The sequence below is a fragment of the Pinus tabuliformis genome, chromosome 8, assembly GCF_031772625.1.
Source record: "Pinus tabuliformis cultivar Carrire ecotype Pingquan chromosome 8, CPIR1, whole genome shotgun sequence".
In the NCBI taxonomy this organism is placed as follows: domain Eukaryota; kingdom Viridiplantae; phylum Streptophyta; class Pinopsida; order Pinales; family Pinaceae; genus Pinus; species Pinus tabuliformis.
Genome location: NC_142294.1, coordinates 1,782,304,965 through 1,782,319,279, shown reverse-complemented (window position 1 = coordinate 1,782,319,279; position 14,315 = coordinate 1,782,304,965). Strand labels below are relative to the sequence as shown.

The 14,315-nt window shown below is 38.1% G+C and overlaps 1 long non-coding RNA gene and 1 other non-coding gene across 2 annotated transcripts; both read right to left on the bottom strand.

The window, feature by feature from the left end:
• Positions 1–4,488: 4,488 nt before the first annotated feature.
• Positions 4,489–7,829, bottom strand: LOC149243328 (uncharacterized). The gene is made up of 3 exons (XR_016246026.1): positions 7,826–7,829; positions 7,398–7,612; positions 4,489–5,152 (listed from the first exon to the last, which is right to left on the bottom strand). It is a non-coding gene; the product is annotated as an uncharacterized LOC149243328 (long non-coding RNA).
• LOC149243329 (U5 spliceosomal RNA) lies at positions 7,471–7,589 on the bottom strand. The gene has a single exon (XR_016246866.1). It is a non-coding gene; the product is annotated as a U5 spliceosomal RNA (small nuclear RNA).
• Positions 7,830–14,315: the final 6,486 nt, after the last annotated feature.

The following is a 14,315-nucleotide window of genomic DNA, read 5'->3' as shown; positions in this document are numbered from 1 at the left end:
AAAGTCTAATGCTCACAATCTAGAATTGATTTCTTCAAGACCACCCAGCTTACATGACAATGGTCATGACTACTTTGTGCAAAATGATTATTGAACAACTTTCCTCATAAGATGCAGAAAAAATAAAAAACAAGCCAACTAGAACTGTTGCCGGGCTAGTTTTTTTTTCATAAGAAAAAAACTAACAACTTGTGTTTTAAGATGAAACCAGTTACAATTACCCATACATATGCCATACATGTCCATCAACAGTGAGTAAACTGTTGCCCGGCTAGTTATAAAATTGACCGAGGAACAATTGATTGAGTTAAAGAGTGCTATGAGAAGAATGGCATCTGTTATTCTGGTTCCTGATGAAACCAGTTACAATTACCCATACATATGCCATACATGTCCATCAACAGTGAGTAAACTGTTGCCCGGCTAGTTATAAAATTGACCGAGGAACAATTGATTGTGAGTTAAAGAGTGCTATGAGAAGAATGGCATCTGTTATTCTGGTTCCTTCAAAATCCATAGGAAATATAATATATTATTTCTAGTGGTGTAATTGGATACATGCCTCCTTATGGAGGAGATGGGGGTTCAAATCCCTCCTAGAATTTTTTAATTATTAAAAGCATTGTGTAACATGTAGATCTAGAAATTTGTAGGTTTTAACAATATTTTAAATTTCAGCATTTATTTTAAATTTGTGATTTAATTTTCTCTAATTTTATTTTGCAGCATTTGTGAGGCTTCCTGGTTTTGGTTATAAAAGAGTGTAACTGATTGGCCTTGGAATTAAATAAGGTTGTTTTTTTTAATAAGTCATTTAAAGGGTTTGCAGATAGTCTTTGAATTATACTGCTATGAAGTAGAAGATGACTTATACTGCTATAAAGTAGAAGAGATATAGAAAATCTAAGTTACCTTAAGGCGTCCTTGATTTCATTTTGCTTCAAAAGTAAGTTGGGAATCTTTACTCATTCTGTTGGGTGAAGACCAAAGGTTCAAGTTCTGTTGGCTCTGCTGGGTATTGTCTCTTGGTCTTCAGTCACTAAACTCACTCTGAGGGATAAATGTTTGTTGTCATTAGATTGCAGTATGTGTGTAATTTTAGAATGTCCACATGCACCTCTTCAGGTATTAGTATAAAACCACCAAGATCTTTATGCTTGTAAGCAAATATGTTCAGGTATGCCCATTTTGAAGATTGAAAAAAACATCTTCTTAAGGTCATGTACTATCATGCAAAGAGGATAATGATAACTGTGACATTGTCAAGGTAGAGGTCCATTTTTCCTATTTTTTGCATTTGAGGAAAAAGCGACATCGTCTAGCTTGAGGCCTATTTTTAGCACTTGGGAAAAAGATTATGGCCTCCTTACGATGCCTGCTGTGGACATAACCTAATTATATTGTTGTCCATGACTCGATTATGGAAATTTATCATCGGAGAAAAGAAGAACGCCAAGAACTGTAATACCTCCTCTGGTAACAGAATTGTGATCAGTGTTGTGTAGGTAGCCTCTCTTCCTCCAGACCATAGCTAAGTACATTGTTCATGAGGCGATGTCTTGGTTTCAGTAATTTATCATCAGAAGAGGGAAGAATGCCAAGAAGTGCAATTTCTCCTGGTAAAAGAATTGTGATCAGTGTTGCGTAGATAGCTAACTTTTCCTAGTTCACATCCTTATTAGCACTTTGATTAAGGGTCTCATCCACAGTGCCACTTTGTGAATGATGGATCATACATTGTTTGGCTCCACTAACGATTTCAACCTTACATCCACTACAAATTGAGAGTTAAAATATTATTTTATCCTCTCAATGAACTCATACTTCCTGTAGACATTTGTTGTCCCATACCATCTTAGCATATGAATTTGCAATCACCCTTGCCATCTTTGATGGTTGAGGATGGAGCATGCAATCTTTTTTGTACATAACTTACATCAGTGGACGGCATGGCTCGCAACCTTGATGAATCACTAAGATTTGGGAGAAAACCTGTGTAATGAGAATATAGTGGCTTAAATACTATTAACAATGCTTGCATATCAGCTTCAAACTAGCAAATGCCACAATTTGAAAACTTGCCATGCTTAAAAGAACATTGATAAAGACAAATGGGGATCTAAATGACTGGTCAAGCTTTGCCAAAGATCCGCTTCAGTGAGAACATACTTCGAGTTCTTTAGTTGTACTGTAGCATATCTAACATATCAACAAATGCTGAAGATAAAGAAACTTAAAAACAATTCCCATTGCCAAACCCATCAGCCGTTTTAATCTCTTCCGCCGATTTTTTTCCTTGCAATATTTGATTCATAACTTTTTCCAACCATTGTTTCTTGTTCTGTACATATTCCTGGCAATGAGTATCAGATCCTCTTAAAATAATTACCGTGGGCGTTACAAGCCAATTTGTTTAAGGTTGCTTGAAGTTTTCAATTTCTTAATAAAAACAGAGCCATCCATGTCAGGAATGTTTCCCGACTCTTTTTCTAAATCCTTGCCTACCATTATATCTACTCCAGTTTCTTCCCAACCTTTTGACTATTGGGAAAGCTGAAGCTCGAAGAAGAGTATATCCTCACACCATTCTTTCATAACGCACTCACTGCATTAAGCAATATTAATGGAAAGAACTTTTTTTGATAAACACATAAATTGCCAGAGCGGTCAAAGCATCTTCTTGGGACCACTGGAGAAGTAAATTCAGGTACTCTGCCAAATTTGGTGCCACAACAGCCATAACAATTTTGAAACATAGAACAGTATCACCATTTAAAGTACAATGATGATTTCCCATAGTACATGTAGTTGCAATGAAAGATTCTCCCCTTGAGGGAGCGTTATAATCCTCCCATGTTGAAAAAAAATATATATGAGCATTTTCCAAGGGCAACTGACTACTGGAAGAGGATGAAAATAATGTTTTCGCATCGATTTTCTAGGATATCTCTATTTCAAGCTCCCCTTCCAATTTCTCTTTTGCATCCTTCGACTTTGTGTCAGTTCTAGCTAGTCAAGCTGATCACAAAATACAGACATGGATGAGTCTGGATGAGTTTGGACAAAATACAGACATGCATGAGTTAAGCCACGCAGATTTTCAATCTTCACAATGGTCTGAACTGTGAAATGTATTGAGTTATGGTAAAGACATTCCTAAGAATGAAAAACAATTCAATTTAGTCTGTGTTAGCTTAGTTTCACATCAATAATCTTTGCATGTATTCTGCACTCATGTATGTTTTTGTAATTGATAAAATTATTATTCTGATACGAATCTGATACACAATATGTAGCATAATCACTTAAGGACCAAGAACAATTGCGCAGCTGATATTGTAATGCAATATTACTGTATTAGAAGGAGAATCATTGGAACTAAATTGAGAATCCCATTGCCTTGTATCATTGGTTATTTCTGGAGCAGCTCTCTGTCATATTGGTATTGTGCTGGTATATTTATGTGGGACTACTCCTTGCCTAGAGGCCTTTTGGAATTGTTTGTATGTTGGCTTAGAAAGGAAGTTCAGTCTGCTCATTTGCTCATCTTTATGATTTTGAAAAATCATTATTGTTATTGTTGCCTGGATGTGTAGCTGTAATCCCTTGCACATTCTTTTTATTTTTGAACACTTTCATCCCAGAATCTCCAAGATGGATGGTGGATTTTATGAGTTAATCCTGTTCACCAAAGTCATCGTTTAAGTCTCTTTATTGTGTTCAATGTGACATGCTTTTTCAAAGCCTAATTTTGAGAAATTCTTGTTGTTGCAGACCAAGATTGACAATGAAGAGTTTGAAGCTTCATCACTTGATATCATAAGGCCCATCATGGACTTGCCTATGATTGGTCACAAGAGAAGGCATAGGATGGAATAGCAAGAGAGAGTGCGGTAGAGGAGGAGTATGTTCCAGAGTAGGCACCTTTATAAGAGGTGGCTATTAACCGTGGGAGTGCATCACCTGGCACCAACTTTACAGACTCAGACACAGAAAGTTGGACTTAGTAGTTGCATCAGCAGAGGTTGACAGTCTCCTCCTCCTAGAGTACAGCACCAACCCCAAGGACTTCTTCATCTAGAGGAAAACCCATTACCAAAGCCATTCTCGTTGCCCATAAAAGGTGCAGTGGGGATCATTAGTTTATTTATCTAATCTCATCGTAGATGATATATTTTGAGGCCTTAAGTCAAGACTTGAGAAATGATTCAGTATTGATGTGTGATATATCAATAGACATCTTATATATCAGTTTTTTTCCTTTTTTATGTGGCAAAGTATTTATTTGATGTTGTTATTATTTTAGATGTTCAAATATATGTATATATATATATATATATATATATATAATATATATATATCTTAAAGTTCACTGATATTTTCTAAAATGTTACTAATAAGTTGTTTTCTGGACCCTCAGCAATAGATGCACCGACACTTAAAATATAAAACTACAGAAACTTATTACAGTTGAAGTCAGCAATCAACAACTATAATATCGATATATTAGGTATAACAGTTGGCCTCCTGAACTACATACCTTTTTTTGACACAAAGGGAACCACTGGTCTAGTTATACTGAAAGGATTCAAGCTTGGAGACACGATTTATTCATCCAACAATGGACATATTAGATAGGATTGAAAGGTGAATAGCTAGTCTTGTATTCGAGTGAAAGAATTGCTAATGCACGATGAGCTGCAGGATCAGATTTCCCGAGGAATCAACCTTCGATACAAGACAAACTTTAATGCTATAGATGGCAATGATCTGATTTCTCTAATCTTTTAGGGCATGCACTAGGAAATTTCTCAGGTAAATGTTAAAAAAACTGTCCAACCTTCACAACAGTTATAGCATGATCAGTGTTCTTGGATTCAACAAATTGGTAATGTACTGGTGCTCATTGAAAAATAGGTGGAGATTATACTCAAATCTTCTTAATCAGACATTGCATGGGAACATATCCGCCCAAGTATCAGAGACACATCTTCCACCTGTATTCATGGAAAACGATTCTTCATCATCGTTCATGTTAGCATGCTGATATTGCATGTATTCAGATACCAAAACATCCATTGCATCTATTCATCCACCAAATCATTCATGTTACTCTCCGCTTCCGTGAACGCCATCTCGCCAATGATCTCACCTAGTAATATAATAGCCACGATTGATAAATATTAAATTACCTATCACTATTGTATTTTTCATTATATTTAAAAAACTCAAAACATATAAATTTAAGCCTTTAGAATACTAAGCTAAGAACACGTCAAATGCTCATACGTTAAACTACAAATAAGCATCATTGCTCAAGGCAATGTCCCACTAATCCTTGCATCCAAAGACAGCAGAATGATGCAAGGACTGCAGAAAGGAATAAGGGTCAACCATGGTAATGTCGTTTATGTAAATTAGTCATTCATATCCTCCAAAATACTCAACTACAGAGCAACCAATTAAGGTTGTGCCTAGTTGGGTCGGTCCTCCTCACCAATCCATGTATCAGGTTTATATTCATTTTTTTCTTTGAAATGATTGGTTTTGGTCCAAAAGAAAAATGGAAGAATTTATTTTTTCTCTTCTTTGAAATGATCGATTTTGGTCCAAAAGGAAAATGGAAGAATTTTTGTTTTTAAGAAGCATTCCCTATCACATCCCTCCAAAAAAGGAGGGATGCGGAAAAATTCTCTTTGGTTTGGAATACCACATCCCTCCCCAAAAGGGGATGTGAGGAAATGCCGTCCTTGAATACCCATTCCTGGGAGAGTGGAGAATGTGGAGGAGTGCATCCAAAACTCCGGATAATGTGTCTTCATGTAACACCAATTATCATTCTTGACAATAACAGAGCAAATACCATTATTCACTCAATCCACTACAAATAATCAAAATTATCAATTGATTAATGTGCACAAATTATGGCAATATGTGGACGTATTGTAGAATAGATTGGTTACCCACAATACCCCTTCCTCTTTTTCTGTAATTAGGGTTTTATGACACCCCTGTTTTCAGTACATTAAACTCCTTAATAATCTTTGTAACATATACAATGATGAGCCAACCAGTGACTTTGATTCAAGTCTCCACTTACCCAAGTGAAGCAATTAACATAGATCCCGTCACATAAAGATTGAAAGTAGTAGTTTTGTTGCCAAAGAAAGATAGCAAAAATAGTTCTCACCTCATAAAGATTTTGTATTAAAAAATCGTTTCTCCTTTGCCGTGACACTCCGCAGTAAATCGCCAAATCCAACATGAGTAACACCTCCCCTCCAAAGAAAGGACAAGGAAAGGGGGTTTCTTGCCTAGGAGAGGCTTGATACCCAAAAACTAAAAATACTATTCCTCCTTTGTCAAAATCCTCCAGGTTAGCCACATTAAGATAAACTCTTATTCTCCTATGTGTCTAAGGGTTAGCCACATTAAGATAAGTTAAACCCTTTGTCTCCTACGTTCGTAGCCACATTAGAATACGTTAAACCCTTACCCTCTGGTACAAAGGTGTAGATTATTTTTTCTCTTTCTATCGACACCCCAAGATCTCTATCTAAAATACCAAACTAACAAACATCATCCATTGTAAGATGTTGTCCCCTCGTTCTCCTCCCGCATTGCTATTAAACTCCCTCACCAACATTTAACTCTCCACAGGTTCTGGACAAACTCCAATCGTGGTGTAAGTGGAGATTGAAACATCTTCCATCTGTGGGCTGAATTTTCCCTGCTGACAATAAATACGGCGTAATCCAACAATCTCTCTCTATACTATACTAAAATCGTGGTGGAAGGGGAGATTGAAACATATTCCATCTGTGGGCTGATTTTTTCCTGCTCACAATGAATACAGCATGATCCAACAATCTCTCATCTCCCTTCTTCCCTGAATCAAGGATACCCAATTGAATACAGCATGATCCAACAATCTCTCATCTACCTTCTTCCCTGAATGAAGGATACCCAATTGAAGTGGCATTCTTTCATTCATAAACTCAATGGTGCATATAGCCTGTTGGCTATGCAGAGACAAATTTAAAACCCATAATAGATTTCCCACCCATAATAGACTTCAGTGCTAGAGTTTGTCCAAGTTCTAAGCTTCGAAATAGACAATGCACTTGAAGAAGACCAACGCCCCTTTTAAGTGCGTGCAATGGACAACGTTCTATAAGAAAACTTAGCTTCGAAATAGATAATGCACTTGAACAAGACCAACGCGCCTTCCTGAGCGTGCCACGGACAACGTTATAACAGTAAAACTATATTTATACTAACACTATATTCCCAGCCTTCCTCTCCCGTTTTAACTCAATACAGAAACAGTTGAAAGCATCCGATTACAATCAAAAGTCTAATCAATTTTATAAAGGACAGGTTATAGTCCAACATACCCTCTTCGAACTAGGAAGTAAATAATCAACACATTTGGCATTAGTTCCATCTTGCATTTGCTTTGTTGGCTTCACATCTCTAAATGAGAGAGAAGCCTCCAAAAATAGGCGTATGCCGCTGTTGGTGGCCAAGACACGGTATTCTTTAGTAAAAGGCGAAAGAATAGTTCGCTCTGTCTTGACCACACGGCTCCGTACTTGTAAAAAGCAATCCCCTGCTTATTTATATTTATTTATTCATCTCTTCTTAGTCTCATAATTGATGTGGGACAATTAGTACAGGTCCAATTTGTTATAAATTTGTAAAAATATAAATGAGTACATCTAATTTATAAGGAGAATACAGATTAAGGCATTTAATTTAAGGAGAGGAGAATCCAGATTAATGCATTTAATTTAAAGAAAATATAGATTAATGCAATACTCACCCATACGGAATCAACCAAATGCCTGAAAACATGAGTAACAATCAATTTAGTTAACTCTTTAAACTTGTAAATTACTTATTATTATACATAAATTAAATAACGTATTATTATACATAAGTTTTATTTGATAAACTAAAAAATATATAATTAATTTGTCATTTTCTTATCTTCATTTTTAAACCATTAAATATGCACATTTAACGTTGCTACTACTAAGATGTAGATTGTATTGAACAGTCTACATATGAGCAGCAACATCTTAGCCCACGGGGTGTAGAATAGACGATGATGGGGTGTATTGTTAAGTCACTCTGTGATGTGAAGGTCACCGGTTCGGAACTCTGTGGGCAAAATGTCAGTGATGTTAAGGGTTGGTGTGGCCCAAGCAGACTGCGATCCCAGATGTTTTTTACGACTTAGATGCCCCTAGGTCGCGGTTTCTCAAGCCACAGTTCAAGCCTAATGTAATCTTTGATGAACTTAGACCACTTGACAAACAAACAAAAATGAGCAGCAACATCTTTAAATGTATTTCTAAGTACATAATAGTATATGATAAAGAATTAATTAGGATTGACATTACGGTTGATGCAGAACACTACTTGGGGAACTAACCTTTATATGAACAGCTGCGCGCAAGGTCTTAAGTTCGACATAGGGCGTGTTCTGCGTAGGGTCATAGGTTCGACACGAGATGTGTTCTGCACAGGGTCCTTGGGATGCACGTCTTTTGTTATTCACGGGCTAGGCTATGAAATTCCCCTGTCCTTTTCTCCTATCCACAGTATGACAATGAGTACTCTTTCTGGACTTCTTTGATCTCCACTACATCTCCTTCCCCTATAACCTCTTTATATCTCCTTTGCTGGACTTTGATCAACCACAAGCACTGATGTAAACCTCTCTCTTTTGTCATTGCTACCTCCAAACCTTCTTCCACTGCGTAAAACACCACTTTTGAACTCTATCATATCCTCCCTTTCATGCACTATCTACTTGCATTGACATGCTTTGCTAACATGCTTAGGTGCATGATTGAAGGCATTTTTTTGAATGCATAAATTGGATACAAAGTGCAAATGCCCTTATGAATATTCATTGAAACTTGTGTGTAAGTAGATGAAATGATAGCATTGTTACTAATATGTGAGGTTGAGATCATTTCAAGGGCTAATGAATGTTGCAACATCAAATATGCTAAGAAGCCAATTGAACTCCTTGAAAAGATATTAGCTAAGAATGCATGTGATGGTAGCCAAGTACATAGGGCAAGTAGCAAGCAAAGGTAAAAGGGTAAAGGAATTGGGTAAGAATTCCTTTCAGTTGAATTTGATATCTTTTGTTTTTCAAATTAATGCATGTATTGCATGCATTCCTTTGATATGTTTTGTTTTTCAAATTAATGCATGTATTGCTGATCCAGGTGGATGTTGGTGGCCACCCACCAAACCATTTGGACCCCCACAACTGTCTCTTTCAGTCTTTTCAGTTTCCTAAATTGTAGCACAGTTTACTATTTTTAGCAGTTTTTCGGGTCCTGAACTTCCGGAGCCGTTTTGAGGCCCTAAACGACGTTTTTTGGGAATCTGGGGCAACATGGGTCCATGGACCCATGTTGCCTCCCAAAGTGGTAGTACTCGGATAGATCTTTCTAACGAGCTATCGTACGCGTCAAACGGAGATCGTATGCCAAAGTTACGACCCCGGGAAATTGATGTACCAATTTACCCAAACGGGGCCCACAATTTGGCGTTTCATCTTCTAGGGTTAGGTTTCGGGATGTGAAGGGTTTTCCATTGTTTCTCAACAATAAATAGGCCTTCGAGCCTCATTGTAATACAGTTCGGAACAGTTCAGAGGCATGTAGCCGCCACATCTCTTCTCAGAGATAAGCTACCATCGCCCTAGCTGGTTTCTTTCCATTTCTGTTTGTAAGCATATTTCAGTATTTTCCATTAATGAAATGAAGCATTATTTCCGCTGCATCTCTGTGTTTATGGTTATTGCATCTCTGTATTTATGGTTATCTCTGTAATCTATTGCGTTCCCATTTAAATCCGGATCAATTGCATGCATTCCTTTGATATGTTTTGTTTTTCAAATTAATGCATGTATTGCATGCATTCCCAAGAAGGGTTATGGTTAAGATAGAAAGTTGTCAGCACAAAAAACTTTAGTAAAATCATAGTAATGTGTGCATGCGCTGAGCTGACATGTTGAACAAAGATTAAATGAATGAATAATACATTCAAGAGATCAAATATGTTTGGTAATGCATTGAGAGAATGCATGAAAATGTGGGATGTATGAAGCAAATGTAGGGGTTGCAATCATGTTCATGATTCCACAAGTATTGGACCAATAGTTTCTAAGCTTGAGACATATGATTCTATCATATAATGTCGAAATATGGCAAGTAGATATTTAATAAAAAATATTACTTATCTATGATGTATTATAATAATCTCAAGTAAATTATCTTTAATGCATTGCGACTTCTTGAATCCTATTCTTTGTTATTATTGGTGTCTTCTACTTTGAACCTCAATGGCTTTGGGCTCAGAAGGGACCCCTCCATCTGGCAATGAGGAGGTCACCTTTCCTGTTCTTATTTCATCCATTAAAAGAAATCCCAGAGCAAAGGAACATCAATTGAAATTTGTCAAAAACACTGCAAATATTCCATCTGTTCCTCTTCCTCCAGGCTTTCGTAAGACTTTCTAACATTTACTAACAAAGCCCTGGTTGGGAAATTCATGGGCATGTGGCCTTTGCCCAAGTCCGTCGAGTAGCGGTCTGATAAGGCCTGAAAACCTATGATGAAAGGGAACTTAGGTGTTTTCACAATTGGAAATGGTTTCTTTGTGTTTCTCTTCGAGTATAAGGAGGATAAAGATATTGTGTTATGGAATGGGTTGTATTTTTTTGGCTCCAGAGGAATGTATATGAATGCTTGGTCCCTGGACTTCAATCCAAACGAGGATATCCCCACCATTGTGCACGTCTGGATCAAGCTCCCCCACTTGCCCCTGTCTTATTGGAGCAATGAGTGTTTGAAAGCCATTGCAATGGTGTAGGAAGGTTCCTAGATCTCACTGAGCCAAAAGGCCAACAATTTGTGTGTGCCAAAATATGTGTAGAAGTGGACCTTGAGGAAGGGATCCCCTCAGAGATCGCTTTGACCCAAGGAGGATGGAAACACATCCAACCTCTTGGCTATGGAAAAATCTTGTCCAAGTGCAATATTTGTTACGAATATGGGCACTTCACCCAGGACTATAAGAAATCTCAGGCTGGAATTGAAGATGGAATTACCTTTGCTCAAGAAAATCAATAGAATACTCAAAAAAGGGAGGCAAATCAGGGAAAAGGTGGAGTCAAGAATCCTAAAGCTCTAGCTCATAATGGAGCCTCGTCGTTGACCAACCCATACGAAATCCTGTCGCGAGAAGATAATGACCAAGAGGAGTCAAATGCAGATACTAAAGCACCTAGACATGAAGAAAACTTGGTCGAAGGAGAAAAGGGAGAGATACATGAAGGAGACCCAGTTTAAGAAGTCACTCCAGAGAATATTGCTCAACCTCAGATTCACCATAGCTTAACATCCTTGTCAATTTGTGATAGGGCAAAGGGACATGAAGACGTGACTCCTAAGCCTTAAGGACCAATAGAGGGTGTTGGCAAGGTCTGTAGGAATTTACAGGGTAAGTTCCTCAGACAGAACACCAAAGGACACCGCTCACAAACAGATCACAGATCAATACACCAGTGTTTTGACGTGGTTAAAACCCTCAAAGAGGGAAACATTCCATGGCCTGAGCCAACGCGGCCACTTCAGGCAATTTATTAATAAAAGAATGAAAATTTACATAAGCTTCTCTTATGGACGGTTACCCTACAAATGACCCTCCATGCTCTTTAAATAGAGATCATGGACCAATCGGGTGTTAAGCCACGGATCAAGTGTTGGTAATACCGAGGAGAGAATGAACCGTCGGATCACTACATATCGTGACCATTGGATTGTAAGTTACAAAATGTACATAGTAAAGAAACACACTTTACCTAACTCTATATTAGACCAAGTTATACTTAACTATTTCTTATGTGTCGGAATATCCTAACATCCCCCCTTAAGAACAACTTGGGATAGGATTGAAGGATTTACAAATATGACACAATAGGAGAAGGAAGGAGGCACTAGAGCCTATCCCCCCTTAATGACAACTTCCTGAACTCCAACCATAAATCGAAGTTTGGTAAACTTCGCCTCTGTGAGAGCCTTTGTAAAGATGTCTGCAACTTGATCATCTGTTGAACAATATTGCACTTCAAGAACATGGTCATGAATGAGCTTTCTGATGAAGTGCATGTGCAGTTCAATGTGTTTGATGTGCTGATGTTGGAATGGATCTTTGCATAATTGAATGGCACTTTGATTATCACACCAAAGTGTAGTCGGATGTTGTTGCTGAAAGCCAAACTCTGACAGGATCTAACAAAGCCACAAGGCTTCCTTACTAGCTTCTATCGCACCACGATACTCTGCTTCTGTTGAAGAAATAGAAATGGCACCTTGTTTCTTGCAAGCCCATGTAATAGGTCATGAACCAAGAGAGAACACATAACCTGCAGTAGACTTCCGATCATCAGGGTCACCAGCCCAATCGGAATCAGTGAAACCAACCAATAGAGGAGCTGCTTCGGCACTGTAATGAATCCCAAACTGAACTGTACCTCGAACATAATGAAGTATTCTTTTAGCTGCTTTCCAATGAATTTCATGTGGGCTTTGCATAAACCGAGCAACAAGGCCAACGGCAAAGGAAAGGTCAGGACGAGTATGGGTTAGATACAAAAGTTTTCCTATAAGTTGATGGTATAAGGTAGCATCAACTTCAGGAGAAGTACAAGTGACTGAAAGTTTGACTCCAGACTGAAAGGGAGAAGGGGCTGGCTTACAGTCTTCCATGTGAAAATGGCGTAGAATATCACAGGCATACTTGGACTGGGAAAGGGAAATACCTTCCTTGGATTGCAAGACTTGAAGACCAAGAAAATAATGTAAGTGCCCTAAGTCTGTCATTTCAAACTTCCTTTTAAGGCTAGACTTCACATGGTTTATAAGGTTGGGATCACTACTAGTCAGGATAAGATCACCAACATAAAGAACAAGAATGATAAGAGACTTGCCCACTTTTTTGGTGTAGACATTATTGTCAGAATGACACCTAGAAAAGCCATTTTCTAAAAGAAAGTTGTCCATTTTGGCATACCAAGCTCGAGGAGCTTGCTTGAGACCATAAAGGGATTTCTTAAGCCGACATACAAGGCTGGAGTCTGTTTGTATAAAGCCAATAGGTTGTTCCATATAGATTTCTTCATGCAAGTCCCCATGCAAGAAGGCACATTTAACATCCATTTGATGGACTTCCCATTTGAAAGAGGCAGCAAGGGAAAGAACAAGGCGGATAGAGTTCATTAATTTAAATGGGAAGGAAAAAAATTACAGAGATAACCATAAATACAGAGATGCCGCAGAAATAATACTTCATTTCATTACTATAAAATATTGAAATATGCTTACAAACAGAAATGGAAATAAACCAACGAGGGTGATGGTAGCTTATCTCTGAGAAGATATGTGGTGGCTACATGCCTCTGAACTGTTTTATAATGAGTCTCAAAGGCCTATTTATTGTTGAGAAATAATGGAAAACCCTAAACATCCAAATACCTAACCCTAGAAGATGAAATGCCAAACTGTGGGCCCCGTTTGGGTAAATTGGTACATCAACTTCCTGGGGTCGTAACTTTGGCATACGATCTTCGTTTGACGTGCACAATATCTCGTTAGAAAGATCTATCCGAGAACTGCAACTTCGGGAAGACAATTATTGATCCATAGACCTATGTTGCTCCCAGTTTTCTCAAAAAACGTTCTTTTAGGGCCTCAAAACGGCTCTGGAAGTTCAAGACCTGAAAAATTGCTAAAAATAGTCAACTGTGCTACAATTAAGGAAACTAAAAAGCTGAAAGAAACAATGGTGGGGGTCCAAGTGGACTTGGCAGGTGGCCACCATTATCCACCTAGATCATTCCCACCCCTTAGGAAGCAATGGTCCCCATTGTGTTGAGTTCCTCCATGAGATGAGGAAACTTCTTCTGAACTTGGTCCTTGGTGAGCCACTTGCCTTGTGAAGGAGTTGGCCTGATTTGACAATTGGATATATTTGGATATTCTATTGGTGAGTGTGCTTGATATGTGTGTCCATGATCCGATCAGTTGCAGCTTGTTCCATGCAATCTGGATTTAACTATGTGGGTGTGAGTTGTTCTGCAATGTCAGATGTGTCTAGTAATGGTGGAAAGTATGGCCAAAGGTAGTCCACATTGAACACTGGGTGCAGGCCAAGGAATGGGGGAATGCTGAGCTCAAATGCATTCTCTCCCACAGCCTTGGTAATGGTGTAAGGACCATATCAGA